General features: G+C 34.7%; 1 protein-coding gene across 7 annotated transcripts in view; it reads left to right on the plus strand.

Annotated features, from left to right (window-relative positions):
* The window catches only part of Col8a1 (collagen type VIII alpha 1 chain), a 166,838-nt gene that overhangs the window by 37,910 nt on the left and 108,016 nt on the right, over positions 1-20,912 (plus strand). For 2 of the 7 annotated variants that reach the window (XM_087208599.1, XM_087208602.1), the window contains exon 2: positions 620-666. The exons of the other annotated variants lie outside the window; for them this stretch is intronic. The gene's annotated coding sequence lies outside the window, so the exon portion shown is untranslated. The remainder of the gene's footprint in view (positions 1-619; positions 667-20,912) is intronic. 7 annotated transcript variants of the gene reach the window in all.

Consider the following 20,912-nt stretch of genomic DNA (forward strand, 5'->3'; position numbering starts at 1 on the left):
ACCTTTTTGGGCCGGGGATTTAGCTCAGTGGTTCTGGCACCTGCCTGGCAAGCGCAAGGTCCTGAGTTTGATCCCCGGTACCAAAAATAAAATAAAATAAAAATACACCTTTTCTTTTTTATTATTAATGATTGCATTGACAGATCATAATTGTATACATATAATGTTACAATGTGAAGTTTCAATGTATGGATCCAATATGTAATAATTAAATCTAGCTCAGTAACATATCTATCACTTCAATTACCTATCATTTTTATAGTAAGACATTTGAAATTTACTCTTAGTTGTTTTGAAATATACAGTATATTATTTGAATTTACAATAGTCATTTTGTTGTGCACATGATCTCAAAATCTTTTCTTCATTCATGTCTGATACTTATACCCTTTGATCAACATCTCCCCATTTCCTCCTTCCCCATCCAGCCATCCTTGGCAACCACCATTCTACTCTCCACCTCAGTGAGTTCAACATTTTAAATTCCACAGAGAAGTGAGATCATGCAGCTTTTGTCTTCCTGTGCTTGGTTTAAAATACCCTCCTTCACTGCCTCTTGAGATGCTTTATGTTTTCTTTTTTTCTGTCCTTCTTTTGGCACACCCAACTTCATCTACAGTGTGGAGGAGGAAAGGTGAGAGAGAGAGAGACATGGATGGAGTAGAGGTGAGTGTTTAAAAGTATAATCCCTTTCTGCCAATTATCTACAAATATCCAACAGAACTAAAATCCTTGAGGAAAATATTTCTAAAAGAATAAGGAACATGAACTACTAGAAAGGATAATTTCAAAGAAATTGGGACAAAACTATAAAAAGAAATATGATTCAAAACATTCTTTGAGAGCATTGTACAGAAGACAATTCTCCAGATACGGTAAAGGTTAGAAATATTTTTAATATCTTTGAGGACAGGATTTTCTAAGGTAGAAAATTCTTGATTATGTACATCGGTTTTTTAATGAGTAAAAATTGTATGTATTTATGGTGTGCAATGTGATGTTTTGACATAGCCATACATTGTAGAATGGCTAAATCAAAGTACTTACCATATGCATTACCTCACATTTCAACAATTAAAATGTACTCTCAGAAATATTCAAGCATTTTTACTAACTGTAGTCCCCTTGAACTTATTCCTTTGAACTTATTCTCTCTGTCTAACTGAAGTTTTGTGTCCTTCAACCATCTACTTAATACCCCCCATCTCCAGCCTCTGATAATCACCATTTTATTCTATGTTTTATGAGTTCAGCTTTTTTTGCAATCCACACGGTAACAAACGTTGGTGAAGATGTGGAGGAAATTCTTGCATATTCCTTATGGAAAACAGTAAGGAACTTCTTCAAAATTCATGATCATATGATCCAGCAATCCTGCTACTGGGTATATATAGCCAAAGAAAATGAAATTAGTGAGTCAAAGAGACATCTGCACTTTTATATTAATTGCAGTATAACTCCCAATAGCCAAAATATATACATTACATTTTGAGAGACAATAAATTATCTAGAGTATACCTTGCTGCAAGGGGAGAAAACAAGAGTTAGGGAACTTTAATTATCAACTTGATTGTCTTCTATAGAACATACTACTTGGATTATGCTGAGTTTACTACTTTAAAGACTAAGAAGAACAGACACAAGAAATCTAGAACTGATCAAATGTAAAGTACTCTGTAGAGACAAACACAAAGTTCATAATCCACAGGGTTTTCCACAACTCGGAGGAGCAAAAGGTAATTACTAACTTCCTCATATTCAGAAAAGCTATTAAAAAGAAAGAAAATATACTATTTCAATATCTAACTTTTATTTCCTTGGATTATGCTCTGAATGCCTTTCTTGTGTCTATCATTTATTTAGTACCTTAACTCATCATCTCTTGAGTTTTTTACTTTAATATAATTTTCTGTTTAATGAACATATTTCATTTCTAGAATTTATATTTGGTTCTTTGAAAAAACAACCTACATTTTTTCAGTATGTGTTTTTCTTATGAATTCTATTCATTTTTGTCATCACTGATCATTCTTTAAACACGTATTTTTATATCTTTTAGATAGCTATACTATCAATAGTTTAATTTATCTAATTGAATTATTCCATTGTTTGCCTCACCTGACTTTTTTTTTTTTTTTTGATACCGGGGATCGAACTCCGGTCTTTGCGCTTGCGTAGCAGGCGGCAAAACCACTGAGCTAAATCCCTGGCCCAAAATTTGAATTTTTTTTTTTTTTTTTGTACTGGGGATCAAACTCGGGTCCTTGCGCTTGCGAGGCAGGCCACGGAACCACTGAGCTAAATCTCCAGCCCTAACTCCTTTTTTCCTTTTTGTACTGGGGATTGAAGTCAGGACCTTGCACTTGCAAGGCAGTCACGGCATGGTGCCGCTGAGTTAAAACCCCAGCTCTGCCTCATCCAACTCTTACACAGTGAGTTTCTGCTTGCACTTTGTAATTTTGGTCTCTGAACTCATCTTCAGAGAGAGTAATTTCCCATCAATAAACTATTACTCCCTGATCTGTGGAGATTCCTTTTGGAGTGATTTTTTTTATACAAGTTTTATTGATTCTAAGGCAGTTTTGCCTTAGTCTTGTGTTTGTTGATTGCTTGGCTTTGCATATTCAGGTCCAAGAGCAGCCCAGATACAGGCTTCTAATTTCCACAAGAGACTTTCCATTCATGGCTCAGAGAACACAGACTGTTTCCATGGCACATCCTTATGCTATAGCTCAGAATTGTCTCTGGAGTAGACTTTTATAGTTCCCTTCATGAACTGTGTACACTATCTCCAGATATATTTTCCTATTGTACAAAGAGCTATAGATATTAGCTTCTAAAGCATATATCCATGCTAATAGTGCTAGTCTGTTTGGCATGAGACACAACTTAACTACAGTCATTTAAGTTCCTTCTATTTCCTGCTACTCAGTGAATTCCCCTTTCTGGTTTTTGAACTCAGCTTTGTAGCTTTTTATTTTTAATTTGTATTGTAGCTGGCATTACTTTGTATTTTGAGTTAGAAGGTATGCTTACCACATGTGCTTAGTCAGCCAACTTTCCCAGAAATCAATTTTGGAGCTGAAAAGTAAATAAATTTAGTGATTTTATAACTAGATGTCTTAGTGAAATGATGCTTTACAAGGAAGAAATAGATTCACTTCTTTTAATAGTCAAACTTTCATTTATGTTTACTCTTTTTTTGTAGACTAACATTTAAGAAACTTTGTAGTAAAATACAAGACTATAAATCCATCAAAATTCGTACATGTGGTTAGTGAATAGGCAAGACAGCTTCATTATTACTTACTTTGGCACCAAAATATGAGAGAGAAGGGCTTGTTGCTCTCCTTGAATTTTCTAGCCAAAAGGGTTCTGTCTTTTCAGACTCAGATAATAGGAATATCTTGCTTCACTTCAAAATATGAGACTACCACCCATGAATTTGTTCAAAATGTTTTATATTCATTTTTATGTTAAGATGGTTTATAGTTTCAGTGTGAATGACATGAGCTTACTACTCACATTGCTTAACAGTATTAGCCCATTTGTATGAGAGTAAGTTTTGGGCATAATTTGGGGAGGAAGTCCTTTTTCTTGTTTTTTTTATTATTTTTACTTTCCTGCCTTTCTTTCACTCTGATTCGGAGAGAGTTGTTGGTTTGGTTGTATTTCTTTTAAAATATCATTTTATGTGCCTTTTTAAAAGAAGTAACAGCACAGGTATTAAGATTGTTAGTTCTGGAATCAGCATGCCTGGGCTTAAATTTACCCTCTGCTACTCGCTACTGATTATGTGACTGACTGTAGGATAATATTTTAACCTAAACTCCTTTTCCACATGTGGATAGTAAGGATGATGTTGATCATAGTGCCTACCACATGTTATAAAAAATAATAAGTTAATACACAGAAGACACTAAAATAGCCTTCAATATATGTTAGTTATATTGCAAATTTCCATGAGGCTTTTTACACAGATATCTCTAAAATTTAGTTTAATGATTCATAGTTTTATGGAAAAATCTCAGGTCACAATATCTTGAGACATAGAAATGACAGTATCCTATGTTATCACCTTTCATGGTCTCTACCTTTTTACATGAATATGTATGTGCCTAGAAAATAATGAATCCAAATAACCTTTCCTTTTTATCAATCAAGTCTCTTGTCAAGACTGTTTAACAATCTTGGGAATGGAGGGAGTTGAGGCAAATTAAGAAACTCAGCTTTGTGGCCAGACAGGGCCTTACCTCTCTGCTAGTCCTGTGGGCCAAGATAAACATACTTGGCAAGGAATGGCTTGCTTACTCCGCCCTGTCAACTAGGAGGTAAAGGGTTTAGACTGTGTATGGCTACTCCACCCAAATTCTGTTCCATTTTTAATATACCTTTGTGATAAAGTGTATTGTATCCATTAAAAAAATTCATAAAGGTGTGGCTGACAAGAAGGAAAGCAATATCCTGCCACTGCCTCAGACACAAAAGGTCCTCCAGCTCCAGCTCATGACCCACTCTCTCTATTTTAGCTATTTAGCTCAGTCTCGAAATTTTGTTCCGTAAAAGCAACAATGTTCACCTACCCCAGGATCTGGGAAAATGCCAGAAACTGTCCCTGGCAATATCCCCGGTATGTGATTGAGTTCACAATGGCAGGTCACAGAATATCGACACACCTTTCTTTCCTAAACAAATGTATTGCTGAAGCTCTGCCTGAAAATCAAATGCTTGCAAGTTGAATCACTTCTTAAAGGCATTGGGGATTTGCTACTTAATGAATGTTGCAGAGAGTTATTTATTGAACAATAAAATTTCCTTATAAAGTAATAATGACCCTTTAGCTTATCTGTTTTTCACATTTAGAGTTTTGAAACCTAGTTTTCCTTAAAGAAAAACATGCATGCAGCTAGCATTAGGTTCTCCACTCTACATGTGATCTAATCTGGTTATTCAGCTTTCTTTTGGAGAATATTAAGGCTCAGTAACCTCTGCAATCCCTTACAGCTCAAAATTCACTATATCTTATAAAGACAGCATAAGGATGATGCATTCCCTTTGGGTCAGTTATTTCTGATTTTCTTACAATATCAATAGTCTAGGGAAGTACATGCTTCTTCTATTAGTTTATTGCAAAGCTCCATTTGATGCTTCACAATGGAACAGGCCTGACTGCTTTGACAGGCATAACATGGAGAGCTCATAGAGTCACAGTAAATTGGTATTTTGAAGGTCCCTCAGAGATCTCTTCTTATGACTAAGTTCCTGCCTTATTTTTGGCTATACGAAAAATCATTAAAAGATCAGAGTTCCTCTGACACCTTCATAGGTTAGGGTCTCCTTGCTGGCTGTTTCCTGGAATATAAAGCACTGTGTGGAACATTCTGTTTATTGCTATTAGCAGCAATGATGCAATAAAGGCAAAACAATGTTAACTCTACTTCCTATAATGGAAAAGAGTGCTACAGGCAGTTTAGTTATTCACCAAAGTCATTCAGTAGATTGTTAATGAAGCCAAAGATGCTCAATTTTGTAATAGAATTACTAAGCCACTTTGCTTGAAACTGAATGTCTCATATCAGATAAATTCCAGTTATTATTATTTGATTATTTATTATTATACATTTCTTATGATTTCCACTAAACATTACACTCCTCACTGGGGGGTTCATTCATTCACCACTTCATCCCTGGAATAATCTCAAGAACAAAAACCATTTGTAACGAGATATTGGTAGTGTGCCTCAACTCCTCCAACCCTCCAAACACAAATGTAAGTAGTATTTTGATTCCCTCTGTGACTGACTAAACACTTTCATGTTAGTGTAAGCATGTAAAGTCACAGAGAAAATCAGGGGGGGGGATTCATATCACTATTATGTCATCAATTTAGAGGCACAAAAAATTGCGATTACCAGTTTGAAATATGCTGACAAATTTCATAGAATTGACAGTCACATTTTGTATTATTATTGGTTATGGGAATCATGGCATTGTAAAGTATCATGTGACAATAAAAGGATCACTACAGTATATTAATTTATGCCAGAAAATATGATAGTTTGTATGTTATTATCAAACAGAAAGAAAGAGAATAATCTGAAACCTTACATCTACTTTTATAAACTTTTCCAAAAAGAAAACTATATCAAGATAGGCTTACCAATGCATTATTCCAGAATTTTAAGAAGAATTAACACCAATGTTACACAGGCATTTCCAGAGAAAGCAAAAAGGAAAGTGATAAGACACTTCTGTAATTATTAGCTCAGCATAATCTTGATGTCAAAATCTTATATTTTCTTTTTTAAAGAAAATACTTCATTATAGTAAAGATAGTTTCTTTATTACAATAAATAAAATACAAGATACATAGATAAAGAAATCATAAACATTAGTATGATAAAGAGGGATTTTCCCCCCAAGTTTCCAAGGATAGTTTATGATTCAAAAAATCCTTCAAGAGCACCCAGAAGGAGGCTCCCTCACCGCCATTCCAAGCTGCAAGGGCAGAGAAGGTGAGCTGCGCAGGTGCCAGAAGCACACACCGTGGAAATGAGAAGACAAAAAAAAAAGTCTCAAAAACAGCCATCCAGATCACCTACAGCAACCCTAAAGGGAAATGAGATGGAACAATCTGATACTCAACCACCTGGACTCTCTGAACTGGCAACAAAAGAGGATCTGGGAAAAATGAAATCAGAAATAATTACTCAAATAGCAAAGATTGTGCTCATAGTGCAAGACATGATTAATAAATCTAGAGAGGACACTGATAAAAAAATAGAGGATCTGAGGAACATGATGGAATCCCAACATAGGAAACAAATGGAATCCATAAAGCAGATGCAAACAGATTTCCAGGAGATTAAAAGATCCATCAAAAGTCTGCACAGCAGAATGAACCAATGTGAAGATAGAATTTCACATATAGAAGATAAGATTGCAGTTAGTGACCAGGAAAAGAAAAATTGCTTTAAAATTGTAAGGGAACATGAGAAGTCAATCCAGCAGCTCCTAGACGATGCAAAGAAGAATAACATAAGACTGATTGGAGTCAATGAAGAAAGAGCAGAGAGTGCAGATGACATAAAAAAAGTCTTCACAGAAGTGATGGCAGAAAACTTCCCAAGCAGAGGAGAAGAACTTGACATACAGATAAGTGAGGCATATAGGACTCCAGCTAGCCTTGATGAAAAAAAATCTACACATAGGCATATAATAGTTAGTATTCCAGAAACCCAACAGAAGAACAAAACTCTACAAGCAGTTAAAGAAAAGAAACAAATCACATACAAAGGAAAGCCCATCAGAATCACAGCAGACTTCTCAAAGCAAACCCTCAAGGCAAGAAGAGCTTGGAGTGATGTATTTCAAGCCCTAAAGGAAAACAGCCTCCAACCCAGATTAATGTACCCTGCAAAACTATCTTTCAAAATTGATGGAGAAATAAGATACTTTCTTGATAAAGAGCACCTCAGGAACTTCATGAATACCCAACCAGCACTCCAAAAAATTTTAGACAATATCCTAGGAAAAGACAATGAGGATCATAACCCCAGAAAGCCCAGCAGAATGAATCCATTGGGCATGATAAGAAATTAAACCAAAGGGTGAGAATCCAACAAAATGCAAAAGTCATGAAAAGGCTTTTAAAACTTTTGACTTCATCTCCCTAATGATTGTATAATTCAAACTTGTTATTGTACTGATTAGTATTTTTCTTGATTCTAGAGTTGCACATCTTTTCTTGTGCTGTACTGGCTATTTATTATCTTCTTATGTCTATTTTTTAATCAGGTTGTCTATTAATGAACTGTAAGAGTTCTTTATATATTCTGCTCATAGGTTATATGCATTGTAAATATGGTCTGTTTAAGGACTACTTTTCGTTTTAATGATGTCATTTAAAGTTCTAAATTTTGATGGAATCTCATTTATCAATTTTTTTCTTTTATACATCATGTTTTTTGTATCCTAGGAAGTTCTTGCCTACCCTGAATTCATAAATATTTTCCCTTATAATTTCTTCTTAAAGTTTTATACTTTTAGGCTTTCATATTTAGGTTCATAGATCCCTTCAAGTTATTTTTATGTATGGAAAAAAAGGGTTGAGGTTAATTTTTTGTATGCAGATACCAGGTGTTCTAGTGCCATTTGCTGAAAACACTATCTTTTCCTCAACTCTTGAATTGAGTTTATATTCTATAAAATGCTAATGTTAAATAATCTTTCAAAACTCAGTGGACCATATATGTGTGGTTCTATTTCTAGATTCTCTGTTTTATTCCAATGATCTATATGTCTTTCCTTACACCAACACTGCCTTGATTATTGTAGCTTTAGAAGAAGTCTTAAAATAAGGTACTAAAAGTCTTCCAACAGTTTATTTTCACTCTTCTAGGTCCTTTGTACTCCTACATAACTTTTAAATTTCAATATCCAATTGTTCATTTATACCAAGTATACATAGACCTGAATTTTTATATGTACATTGTGTTTTCTAATCCTGCTAAATTCAAATACAAGTTCTAGGGCCTCCTAGAGATTTCTTAGTATTTTCTCTGTAGATGATCATTTCATCTACATATAAACATTTTGCTTCTACCTTGCCAATCCTATCCTAATTGTGTCATTTTATTGCCAGACTATTTTGGTTGGGCCTGGGTTTCAAAGTTTAATGGACAGATGGAGAGTAAGCATATCTGCCCTTGTTCCCCACCGTAAGGAGAAAGCATTGTATCTTCTCCATTCATAGAAGGAGTTTTTGTTGGAAGTATGGAGCACATGTCTTTAATCTGTTGAGAAAGTTCTGTTCTACTTCTAGTCTCCTGATAGCTTTTACCATGAACAGCTGTAGAATTTAGTCCAATACTTTTTCTCCAACTAGTGACAGGATTATATGACTTTTTCCTTTCCTCTGTTAAAATGATGACTTTTGGGAGTGGATCTTCCAATGCTGAACCAATACTGCCATCCCTATAACAAAACCACTTTCTACATCCTGCCAGATCTGACTTCTAATAGTTTGTTTTTTTAAACAAACTTCTATCTATGTTCATACTTTTTTCTTCTATTATCTTTGTCCAGTTTTAGGGTTAGCACAATGTTGAGTTCCTAAGATGAGGGGAGAAGTGTTCCTTTTTTTTTCTGCTTTAAATGTTTGATATAATTTACCAGTTAAAATGTATACGAGCCTGTTGTTGTCATATAGGTAGGTTTTCAATCTAGGAATATACTTTTCTTTAATAGGCGCTATTCAAATTTTATATTTCCTCCAGAGTTAGTTTCATTAATTTGTCTTCCAAGGTACTTCTTAGAAGTTGTCAAATTTATTTCCAAACAGATTTTTGAAATATGCTTTCTATATCCTTTTAAATTCTGTAAAATCTGTGGTAATGCCTCCTAGGTCTTTTTTTGGTTTTTTTGGTACCAGGGATTGAACTCAGGACCTTGTACTTGCAAAGCAGGCAGCAGAACCACTGAGCTAAATCCCGAGCCCAAAAGGTTACACTGGTTTTTTTTTGGTACTGGGGATCGAACTCAGGTCCTTGCGCTTGCTGGACAGGTGGTGGAACCACTGAGCTAAATCCCCAGTCCTCTCCTAGATCTTGATATTTTTATTTTAAAAATGTGTAATTGATATTGTGTAATAAGAAGTAAAGGTCTAAAGGAGCAGGGGAAGTGGGAAGGGTACAGGAAAGAAAAGAAGGGAAAAGAAAAAATATGAGAAAAGGAAAAAAATGGAAATAAAATCTTTGCAAATAGGGAAGGGTGGAGAGGGTGAAGGGAGGCCAGGGGAAGGGGGAAAAAAGTAAGAACCAAGATACTCATGTAATGGTACAAGATCCCAATGATGTATTTAAATGTATTTTATACCTAAAATGTACCAATAAACTTAATGGGGGGGAAAATCCTTTAAGGTTTGCCAGGCATGATAGCACACCCTATAATTCTAGCATTCTAGGAGGCTGAGGCAGGAGGATCACAGGTTTGAGCCCAGTTTAAGCAATTTAGCAATATAGTAAGACTTTGACTCAAAAATAAAAAAGAGGTTGGAATGCAACTCAGTGCAAAAGTCCTCAGTTCAATCCCTGGTACAAAGAACAAACAAAAGAACAAAGTAACTCACCACATTAACGACAAAAAGGAGAAAATCATATAAATTCAATAGATTCAGAAAAACCATTTGATGAAATTCAACAGCTACTTATAATAAAAGTGCCTAGCAAAGCACAGGGATTTCCTTAATATACTAAAGTACCTAAAATGTTCTGCAGCAAACAATATACTCATTTGTGGCTGCTGTAATAAGACAAGGATGCCCACAATCTCCACTTTTAGCTAAATGATAATTGAAGTCCTAGTCAATGCAACAACATAAGAAACAGAAATAAAAAGGCACAAGAATTGGGAAGGCAAAACTATAAATTTCATCATTCATTCTTAGAATTAAAAATGCACTTTTGAAGCCCGTTGAATACAAAGTCAGTATTCAAAAATTAAACTCATTTCTCTATACAAACAATAAACAACTGAAACTTTCTAAAAGATAACATTTCCTTACCATTAAAACAGCAGTTTTAGCAGATATGTCCAAAGGAATTTAAAGAATGAAAATTTACGAGTGACTTTTTGAAGTTACAAAAACTGAATAGGACACGTGCTTTAAAATTGATCTAAAAGCTATTTAAATATAATATATTTTTAATAATCATTCTTTAAAAACAATCTCTAAATCTTTCTTCTTCCTCTTGTTTGTTAGCTGCTACATTTCTCAAAGGCAAAACATCACTAGTATTTGAAAATTCAACAGTGATTCCCTGACAACATCAGGTAATAGGAATGGCCCTCCGGAAACTTTTCATGGAAGTCCTTGGTTTTACATTGGTTTTATGTGTTAGAAAGTATGAAGTTAGAGTAATATATGATCATGGAAATTCTCTTAAAAGTACAAACCTACATGAAATCAAATATCTTCTTCATGCTGAACATCTTACTGTATGTCACATGAAAACATGCAAGGTGTTTACAGAAGTAATTTTGAACTAATAGATAACTTCTAAATACTACTTCGGGTAAGGCTTAGAGTATTCAAATATTGTGTGATTTTATGATGAATTTGCTAGACCCCACAGCCAACTTCAAGTCTTCCTTTTACTCCTCCAGACGTTCCATACAGTTCCTCACTCAGAACAGTTCCAGCTGTCTATGGGAAGGCTCCACAAGACAAAAGGCTAGGATTTGGCCATGTACACACAGACCACAAATGAATTACCCAGAGTGTGCTGGCAGAGAGACTTGAGCACAAGGACATGGGAAAATCTGCACAAGTTGCCAATGGTTTGTGAAAATTGTGAGAAAAGAGATTTTTTTTAAAAAAAAAATTTTTTTTACTAGTATAATTCACTGGACAACATGAACACATTCCAGTCAGTCCACTTCATAGACATGATCTCATTGGTCTCCCCAACATCCTAACAAGGAAATGAGGGGGACAAGTCTGATTCCACTCTTTAGGCCAAAGCCCCATCTTTCACTCCTACTTGTGGCCAGGAGTAGGCGAAACAAATTTAAACAGGGGAACAAATTACCATCTTTCTTGCTTCTGACCCCTCAAAGTGTGGGTAAACAAGTATGTCTTTCCCTGTTTGAGGCCACACAACTCCCAAAACAACTTTTCTGAAATGATGAGTACTGAATCATTGGTCAGTGATAATTCTCAAACAACTACTGGTTTGTTTCTTAGCTGTTGCCTGGCCATGCTGACTTGGACACAACACAACCTATAATCAAAAATCAAAATGCCTGGGATATGGGCCTCACTAGCCCAGAGGAGACTTTTAGAAGGATAGACAATGGTGAATATGGACAGGGAGGCATTTATATTTTTGCAGTAGATGCTCAACTAAAGAGAAAGCTTGAGACCAGAAAAATAAGTACATTGCCCATCAAGAGTTTCCCCTAGACAGTAATATTTTTCTTTCTTTTTTTTTTTTTTTGGTACTAGGGATCAAACTTGGGACCTTGCACTTGTGAGACAGGCGATGGAACCACTGAGCTAAATCCCCTGCCTGTTTTTTTTGTTTTGTTTTGTTTTGTTTCTTTTGTTTTTTCTAAAACTCTTACATCTCAAGATCTACTTCACTTCTTTCTTATATGTGGTATAAAAATTTATGGAAGAAATGTTCAATTCTCAAAACAGTTACTAGTAATCAGAATGTTGAGTAGAAGTTATTGGAAAAGATAGTAGCATAAAATCATAAAAACGTATTGATTTTTTTCACATTAGGAAACACAAGATACATTAACTTATTCAAAACTCAATTCTTTAGGACAAATTTTATTATGCTATACTTTAAAATATGCATAGATTTTTCTTTTTCCAATTAGAAATAATGTTGTCTCCAAAATAATGGGACAAAAAGCAGATTACTCTATATATAAATGCTGACACACCTGTTCATTCTTCCCATAAGGCTGTATCTTGTGGTAAAGAACTCAGCAGATTCTAGCAGTCATCTGAGATGAGCACATAAGAAGCATAAAAATGCATTATTTTACTGAAATTTACAGAGCCTGGGAAAAAAACATCCTGAAGAATGTTCCTTTCTGAGTGAAGGTTGCAATCTTCTAAGTCCAAAATGTGTTTGAAAAAAGTGGTCAAGTAATTGTGAAAGCCCAGGAAAATCAACTTAAGAAAATGAAACAATATTACTACTGACTTCCCTTTTCTGTATTTAATCCAACTGGAAGCTAGACACATGGAAAGTGGCATTTACACAATAGCAAATAAAAGGAGAACTAGGGAGCAATGACCTTCCCTCCACTCTCCTCTTTCTCTAGGGTGTTATTACTGTTTGCTCTCTATAATCTCCAGAAAAAGGAAGACTTAAATGCTTTCAATAAGTTATGGAAAGCCTTACTGTGTATTTCTATGATATAGTTTCCAGTCATTTTTAGATGACTACATTTCATATGTCAATAGTGTCCTGCTGAAATCAACAACAAGAAGGCAGTTTTTCACATCAAATAAGGAGCTGGGAAGAGGATGTCAGAATACTTCACCCTGTCACTAACTTGGTCTTACCATCTTGAGAAAGTCACTTAACCCCTCTAAGCCATGATTGCCTCATCTGTCAAACAGGAGAGATGAGGTAAATTATTTCCTAAGATCTTTCCAGAATAGTCTTCTCTCCTTGTAAATCAGTTTATGTTTGTAGAAAAGAGTTGATCTCTTTCTGTATGGTAATAGTGAAGTCAGAATCTCTCTTTGGGATAGTGAGCAAAACAGGCCAATGAATTTACAAGATTAATTACTGTGGCTAAAAAAATACATAAATATAGATGAGGGCATATTTTGTGTGGCCACAGAAATTTCTATTTCTGGATGACTTCATTTGCAACTGTAACTTCTTCCAGTTGAGATTTTTTCAGCAATTCTAGGTCAGAAATTTTAGATCCTGTTGTCTTTCTGAGAAAAATCTCTTGTATTTTCCATCTGCAAAATGTTCACACCAGTAACCTGTTCCTTAGGATCCAAACAAGATTGAAAGAGTCAAAGGAGGAAAAAAAGATTTATAAAAAAAATAGTTTAAAGGAGATAGGAAGTTTCTAACTGGAGAGTGTATTTAGTCTAGAAACAAAAACTCTTGAAGTGTGGCTTAATAAAGTCATCAAAATATGAAAAACCAGCTGCTCTCTATTTTCTCAAAGACTAGAACCCAAGGAAACTGCCTTCAATTATAGCAGCAGGTGGAGCTTTGGGTTCAACCCAAAGAATGACTTCCTGGTTGGGTCTCTGAAATAAGACATTAAGGAAGATTTTCATCACCTCTTAGGGATATAGGAAACAGACACGAGGCAAATATTAGCTCACTCATATGGAAGGCTTCTATATTGAGACTTGTGCTGAGTACATTACATTCATTATCTCCTTTCAACTTCACAGTTGCCCTATGAGAGAAGTGTTATCATTATTCTTACTTAGAGATAAAAAGACTAAGGAGAGGAATGCAATATGAACCCAAAGAGTTGGATTCCAAAGCTAGCTCTCATTAGTGGACTGTATTGCTTTCCACTGATTTTTACATAGTTGTAGTTTTACTTGGAATAAGAAAGGAAAGCTATTGGATATTACCTTCAAATGTAGGAAGACTTTTCTTTGGGAAGAAATATAATCTAAAGTTTTCCATCTCCACCAATTCTGAAATAATTGGAAATGGTCTAAGTGGCTGGGAGTTGTACAAAAAGAATATATCATATAAGAAATTACCAGCTTGGTGATCTTGGGCATCTCACTTAACCTCTCTAATGCTATTTCTTCTTTCATATATCCTACAGTTTTCATTAAAAACCTATCAAAAATTCAATGATGAATAAATCTAAAAGGAGAAAAATAATAAGTACTCCACAGTATTGTGTTTAGCACTCATTGAACGTAAGTTCCCTCCCCCATTTTCCCATCTGCACAAGGCATCTAGGTTGCAGAAAGAACTCTGTAACACTGAGTGTTGTGAAATATGCTCCTAGGTGAAAATAAAAAAAGGAATAGAGAATTCGTATCTTCTGAACAAAAAATACTTCTTTGAAAGTCCAGAGAGAAAAATCACCAGTGAGGTCTTTAGTTATTTTTCTTTTATATTCATAGAATTTTTCATAACTCCATTATAGTACTTGTTATATTTTAATTTTTCTTCTACATGTCTTTCTCTACGTGAATCTGGGTTCTCAAAGGCAAAGCCAATCCTTTTTTTGTTTCTTTGGGTTTTTTTGATACCAGGGATTGAACTCGGGTCCTTGTGCTTGTGAGGCAAGCGGCAGAACCACTGCAATAAATTCCTGGCCCCAAAGCCAATCCTTTGTTCCTTTCTGCACTTACCAAAATCATACCAAGTAAGAACCTGACATATAGTATCTACTCATAAAATATTTGATGAACAAATGAATGAATGAAAAATAAATGGATAAAAGTTCTTTGTTGGAAAACAAAGAAGAGAATCACAGAATACAAAACAAATTGTTAATAGGTCACATATTAAAATTGATAGAGCATTCATTGAAATGGAAATCGTTTTTGCCTTTATTTAGATATGGGAAAAACTAGTTAGGCACAATATACAAGTAGGCACAATACCTTTCATGATTATTTAAAATTTCCTTCTTAGCAGCACTTGTTGAGCAAGATAAATTCTAATTTTTGAAAGGGAGTAGGCGGTCCTTCTAGCTTGTGCTTCAGTGACTCAGTGATTTCAAATGAACCTTTGGAAATCCTCCCGAATGGTTCCTTCCAGTTAACTTGACTGCCACCAACAAGCTCATATTAAAAGTTCAAATATTTAACCCACTATTGTCATATTGCAAGCATTCTGTCTTTACACAGGCACATGTTTCAGCCTGGCAGAAGTGCTGTGAATGTGGACTAGCAGAGATTGGAATTCTGTCTTGATAAGATCAAAATAATAAGCTGAATAAACTTTTTTAAAAAGTGAATTGACTAAATAAACTGTTAAGAGCATTCAGATAAGTCCAGGTTCTTGCCCCCTGCCTCAGTGTCATCTGGTCTTACATTCCATAGCGTTCTGCATTTCTTCAGGATTACTGTGCAGCAGGTGATAAAAGACCACCAGCACAGTCCCTGTGACTGTGTTTACTACATGAATTTCTAAGGGCTCTCTTCTGAATTTATCCTTGTGTGTCAAGCATCTCCTAGGACCCTGAGACTGTGTGTTACTAGACATTTTATATATACTCTTTATCACCCTAAAAATAGTCTTGGAAGGCAGGGGTCATTATTCTCATTTTAAATGTATAGAAGAAATGAAGTAAATTGTCCCTGGCTGTCCAGCTACAAATCTCTCTCTGCTTTTCCCCCTAAAATTGGAGAGTTGGATCATTTACTAGCATTTGAGTTTAAAAGCTGTGAAAACAAGGACCAGAAGAATAAAGCATTATTGAATGAACATTGCTGTTCTTTAATAAGAGCTTATCATTCAGTTCAGTTCAGTTGTACATCTTTATCCTAGCAAATGGAGAGTTTCCAGAACTCAGTTACCCATTTCCTATTGCTATTTTCAAATTGTCAGTATTTATTTTAATGAAAGTCATTAAAATATGGTAGAATTGTATGCTTTCCTTATAATATCTGAATTTGGCACCTTGTAGAGTAATTTTCTGAATGGGAATTGTACTTCCATTACCTAATTACAAAAAGTTGCCAAAATTTAAAAAGGTATTGAGAGGAGGAGGTAGTGCAAGAGTCCAAATGCACCTCAAGGTCTCACTATTAAAAGAAATGGAAATATTTTTGGACTGGATTAGCACGACTGTATTGTCATTCTATTTGTTTATGTAATTGGACCTGAAGGGGAAGAGTGAAAAAGCCATTGCTTTTTTCTTCTTTCTCCAGTGATACTTAAAACTGAGTTGCACTATTCAGAAAGAAAATCTTTCCAAGTATTTTGCTAATTTTATCATCTTTTAAAAGGGTTAATATACCATTTTAGTGCCTTACCCTGAGGAATAAATGAATTTATTCTTAATATGATACTTAGAAAAAAATGACTTCAACCAATTAAAATGAAAGCTCAAGGGCTGGGGATTTAGCTCAGTGGTTCCGGCGCCTGCCTTGCAAGCTCAAGGACCCGAGTTCAATCCCCAGTAACCACCCCCCAAAAAAGAGTAATGTGAAGAGGAACAAGTTATATCCAAATGTGAATATCTTCCAAACATCATATACTTCAGTCTTGTTTAGAATTTTATATGCAAACCCATGATATATATTAATCATATTCTGCTGCATAGTATGATTGATCTTCACCTTAATAATTTTTTCAGTTTCCTCATCTTAGAAATTTGTCAAATAAAAATGTCAATGTGAAGAAATGAGACTCATCTGTCTTTACACCAACTATACTATTCCCAAGTTAATATACATTTTATCCTCTGTAGAAGTTTAAAAATAGGGACAATTCTTCTATGTTAGTTTTGCATTGTAAATGTCCTGAAAGCTTTCCATGCAGGGTAAATTATTTTCAATCCAAACATGAAGAATTTAGCTCTGAATACTAAAGACTATGTCCATGTCATGATTGGGTTTATTTAGGGGTGTAATATAGTAATAAATAGGATAAATTCTTAATAAGAATCATAATTTATCACCATGGTATTTCTCTGTGATTAAAAAAAACTGACAACCTTATCCATATAGGTACCTACCTGGGAATTTAGCAGTCTTTTGAATCATTGTTTTTATTCTTTTGTTTTCCATAGCCTATAAAATTAATTTTAGCTCTGATAAGTATTTTAATATTATCCTTCCAAGGCCCACATGCAAACAAAATCCTCAGAGCAGGAGAACATTATGAGCAAGTTGACTCGACACACAGTGAAACACTTTCACTACAGATGCTGAATGTAATCACTGGCATGACACTGGCTGGCCTCTATAACTGTTCATCTATGAAAATCCAAAGACATTTGGGAGACTGAGGCAGGAGGAGTGCAAGTTTGAACCCAGCCCGGGCAGATGAACAAGACCTCATCTCAAAAAATAAAAAGAGCTAGGGATGCAGCTCAATGTGAAGGCCCTAAGTTCATTTTCCAGTATAGGTGAGGGAAGTGGGGGAAGCAAAAGGGAAGGCAGAGAAGGAGGAGGAGAAGAAGAAAGGAGAAAGGGAGGGTGGGGAGAGAGAGAGCAAACACACTTTTGACAAAAGAGAAATGTGAAGGCAGAAGGAAGGCTCTATTCTGTACTGTCACACCTTTGTCTAAAAAAACCACTTCTTTTTCACTTTCCTTTAAAATATGTAACAGTTAGAATGTATGCCCTTGAAAAGTATTACCTGTTTGTACTAAAATGTTTAAAATGAGACATTAATCAGATATCAACAAAGCAAACTAAAAAAAGAAATAGGGAAAATAATCTTGATTAGTGTTTCCCAAAGCATTCCACAGAACATTAGTTCTACAAGATCTTAATAGGCATTATATGAAATAAGAGAGGGGAGAATGAGGAAAAACTGAGGTCAACTAATTTGGGGAAATGCTCTTTAACAAAGTTAAAAGTTAAAAGGACGTAAGATTTGCATGATGTTTTAATATTCTGCGTATCAAATATATTAATGAGTCAACCTTAATTGCATTTATTTATTCTTAGATTAAAACATATATTGTACTTGGAAACAAATGAGAAAATGTTCTTAAAAGATTCATTGTTCATAAGTCCAAATCAATAATGATGCGATCAAAAGTGATCCCCAAATTTATTTCATTAAAAAATCTATTTTTTTCTAATAGCATTTTATAGGACTAGTGTTCTAAAGAATATATTTTGGACAATGCTGGTGTATCCAGAACACTTTCTTTTCTTAAATTAAGGGTGGGGGTTGGGGATCAGTCGCCATTTTGCTAATCAAAGTGTGGTCCATGGGCCAGCAGGATGAGGTTCACCTGAGACCTTGTTAGAAGAGTCGAAACTAAGCCTCACTTCAGACCCACTGAGTCAGAATCTGCCTTTTTACAAGATTGCCAAGTGAAGTAGAATATATTTTCTGTGTTCCTAGCACCTCAGACCATTCCTCAGCTACCTCCATTGCCACACAACCACCCTCTTGGTAACTCATTCTAAGGTCAGAATTATCAGTAAGAATTAATTTTTTGAAAAGTTCTCATAATCCATGCCCTCAGTTTTGACAGGTAAGAAAAATGAAGCCCAGAGTAGCAAAGTCAATTTCCTAAAGCCACACAGCAGAATATAATCCAAATTTCATTATTACTTTTCCATTGATTGCATTTTTTCAAGAGACTGTTACCAAAGTGGTAAAATAAAATTGCCAAGTATTAATGTTACCACAAATGAATAGCAATTTTCCTTCTCATAGAAAAAACTCTTTTTTAAGTTTAAAAATGACTGCTTTTTAAAGAAATTATATTATATTATTACCAAGGGTACTTAAAGAAGAGTGGAATTATAACTGTCTCATTTCTCTTACAGGTGGTAGGAAAGCTTTTATATTTGAGCCAGATGCTTTCTCTCCCTTTGTCACACTGACCTTCCTATGCCACACACACCACCATGACCACCATGCATTATTCAATTATGAACAATGGTAGAACCACAGAAGTCCATGGTACAGGTTGACCACAAGCCCAGTTTTAACCAATAACCCCATTAGCAATCATCATTATCTTATTTAAAACAACTGAAAACTACAATTTGAGAACCAAATATATCAAACAGCCGAAGAATGAATAGATGGGAGAATAATATTACAGACATATTTAAATAAATTTCATCAGTACTCACAATATTGAGTGTAATGGACATGTATGTATTCCCCACGAGACAAGTGTCTTTTTCCACCTTGGGGCTATCTTTTCTTTTCCATTTTGTTTCAACTTTTTCACTATTGACATTTGTTCAAAAACAAGGAAAGCGAGTACTACAAGAGTCAGAAGAGTAACAAAACCATTTGAATAAGCTGAGCATACTGTATTTAACTTAACAAGTCAGATGGCTTCTTTGGTTTACCTCTAGGCTATTCCAGGTTTTCCTGGAAAAAAATTCTTAGGCACTGTATTTTAAACAAAGAAAAAATAATCACACAGTTCTTGTTTACTCTTTAAAATGATTTTTTCTACTTCCTCAAGGTATATAGCATGATTATCATTAGCAAATTGTCAAATTAAATGTGTTGAATCAAAAATTAATTTTAGCATTATTTGATGCTTGATAAATCTTAATTATCTTTTCTATTCTTCAATTCTTTTTTTTTTTTTTTTGGTACCGGGGATCAAACTCGGGTCCTTGTGCTTGTAAGGCAGGTGGCAGAACCACTAAGCTAAATCCCTGGCCCTTATTCTTCAATTCTTTGCTGCCTACAAACCATTGTAACTTTGAAGGATTCTCTGTTCTTAATTTCTTTGTCTTATACAGAATTGTATGGCTTTTTTAATAGATCAGAATTCTTCATGTGATGAGATTAGATGATTTACGAAGGTTTTCCAAATAAAAATGTCCAGCATGTGAATAGGAAGCTAAAAACTGAGCAAAATGCTTACTCCCTCTTCTCAAGAAACTTTTATTGTTGGAAGAAGTAATAATTGTAATAGGTTCTTATAAAAACCGTCGAGGGGGCCAGGATTTAGCTCGGTGGTTTTGCCACCTGCCTCACAAGCACAAAGTCCCGAGTTCAATCCCTGGTGCCAAAAAAGAAGTGTAGAGGATATAATTTATATTCTCTCTAACCAAATTATGTATTTTCTTTTTTCTTTTTAGTGATAGTTTTTAAGAATACTCTTTTTTTTTTTTTTTTTTTTTTGGTGCTGGGGATCGAACTCGGGTCCTTGCGCTTAAGAATACTCATCTTAAAACATATTCTACATTTTTATCCCAAGATTCTGTTCCAATACTATTCAATAGAAATATGAGAACAACATACATAATTATAAATTTTCTGGCAGCCACAATTAAAAAGTAAAATGAAATTCTCCCCCACACGCACACACATTTATTACTCTCCCCATCCCCCTGCTAATTTTGTTTTTATCATAGTGTTACCATAATTCATAATTCTTCATTTGTTGATGTCCTTTTTCACACATATCCCACAGAATATAAACTCCATGGACTAACACAAAAGGGCTTGTTCACTGTTCACTTGTGTACAGAATACCTCAGTACACAAGAGTCACTGAATATTTGTAAAAAGAATTTAAAAACAAAGTACGGAATCAATTAAGTCAGTATAAAGGTAAAGAGTTTTTTTATTAATAATGCACTCTGAATTTCTAAATATTTTTATCCTAACATCAGATAGACTAAACAAAAAGAGTAAGCATATCGGAAGTTTCAACTTCTGTAACAGTTTCCATTCCTGAGCATTTAAGAATAACTTTTTTCTTCCAAATGTTCT

This window comes from Heterocephalus glaber, unplaced genomic scaffold (assembly GCF_053883595.1).
Source record: "Heterocephalus glaber isolate CG9 unplaced genomic scaffold, H.glaber_assembly_v1.0 deba00000122, whole genome shotgun sequence".
Classification (NCBI taxonomy): Eukaryota; Metazoa; Chordata; class Mammalia; order Rodentia; family Bathyergidae; genus Heterocephalus; species Heterocephalus glaber.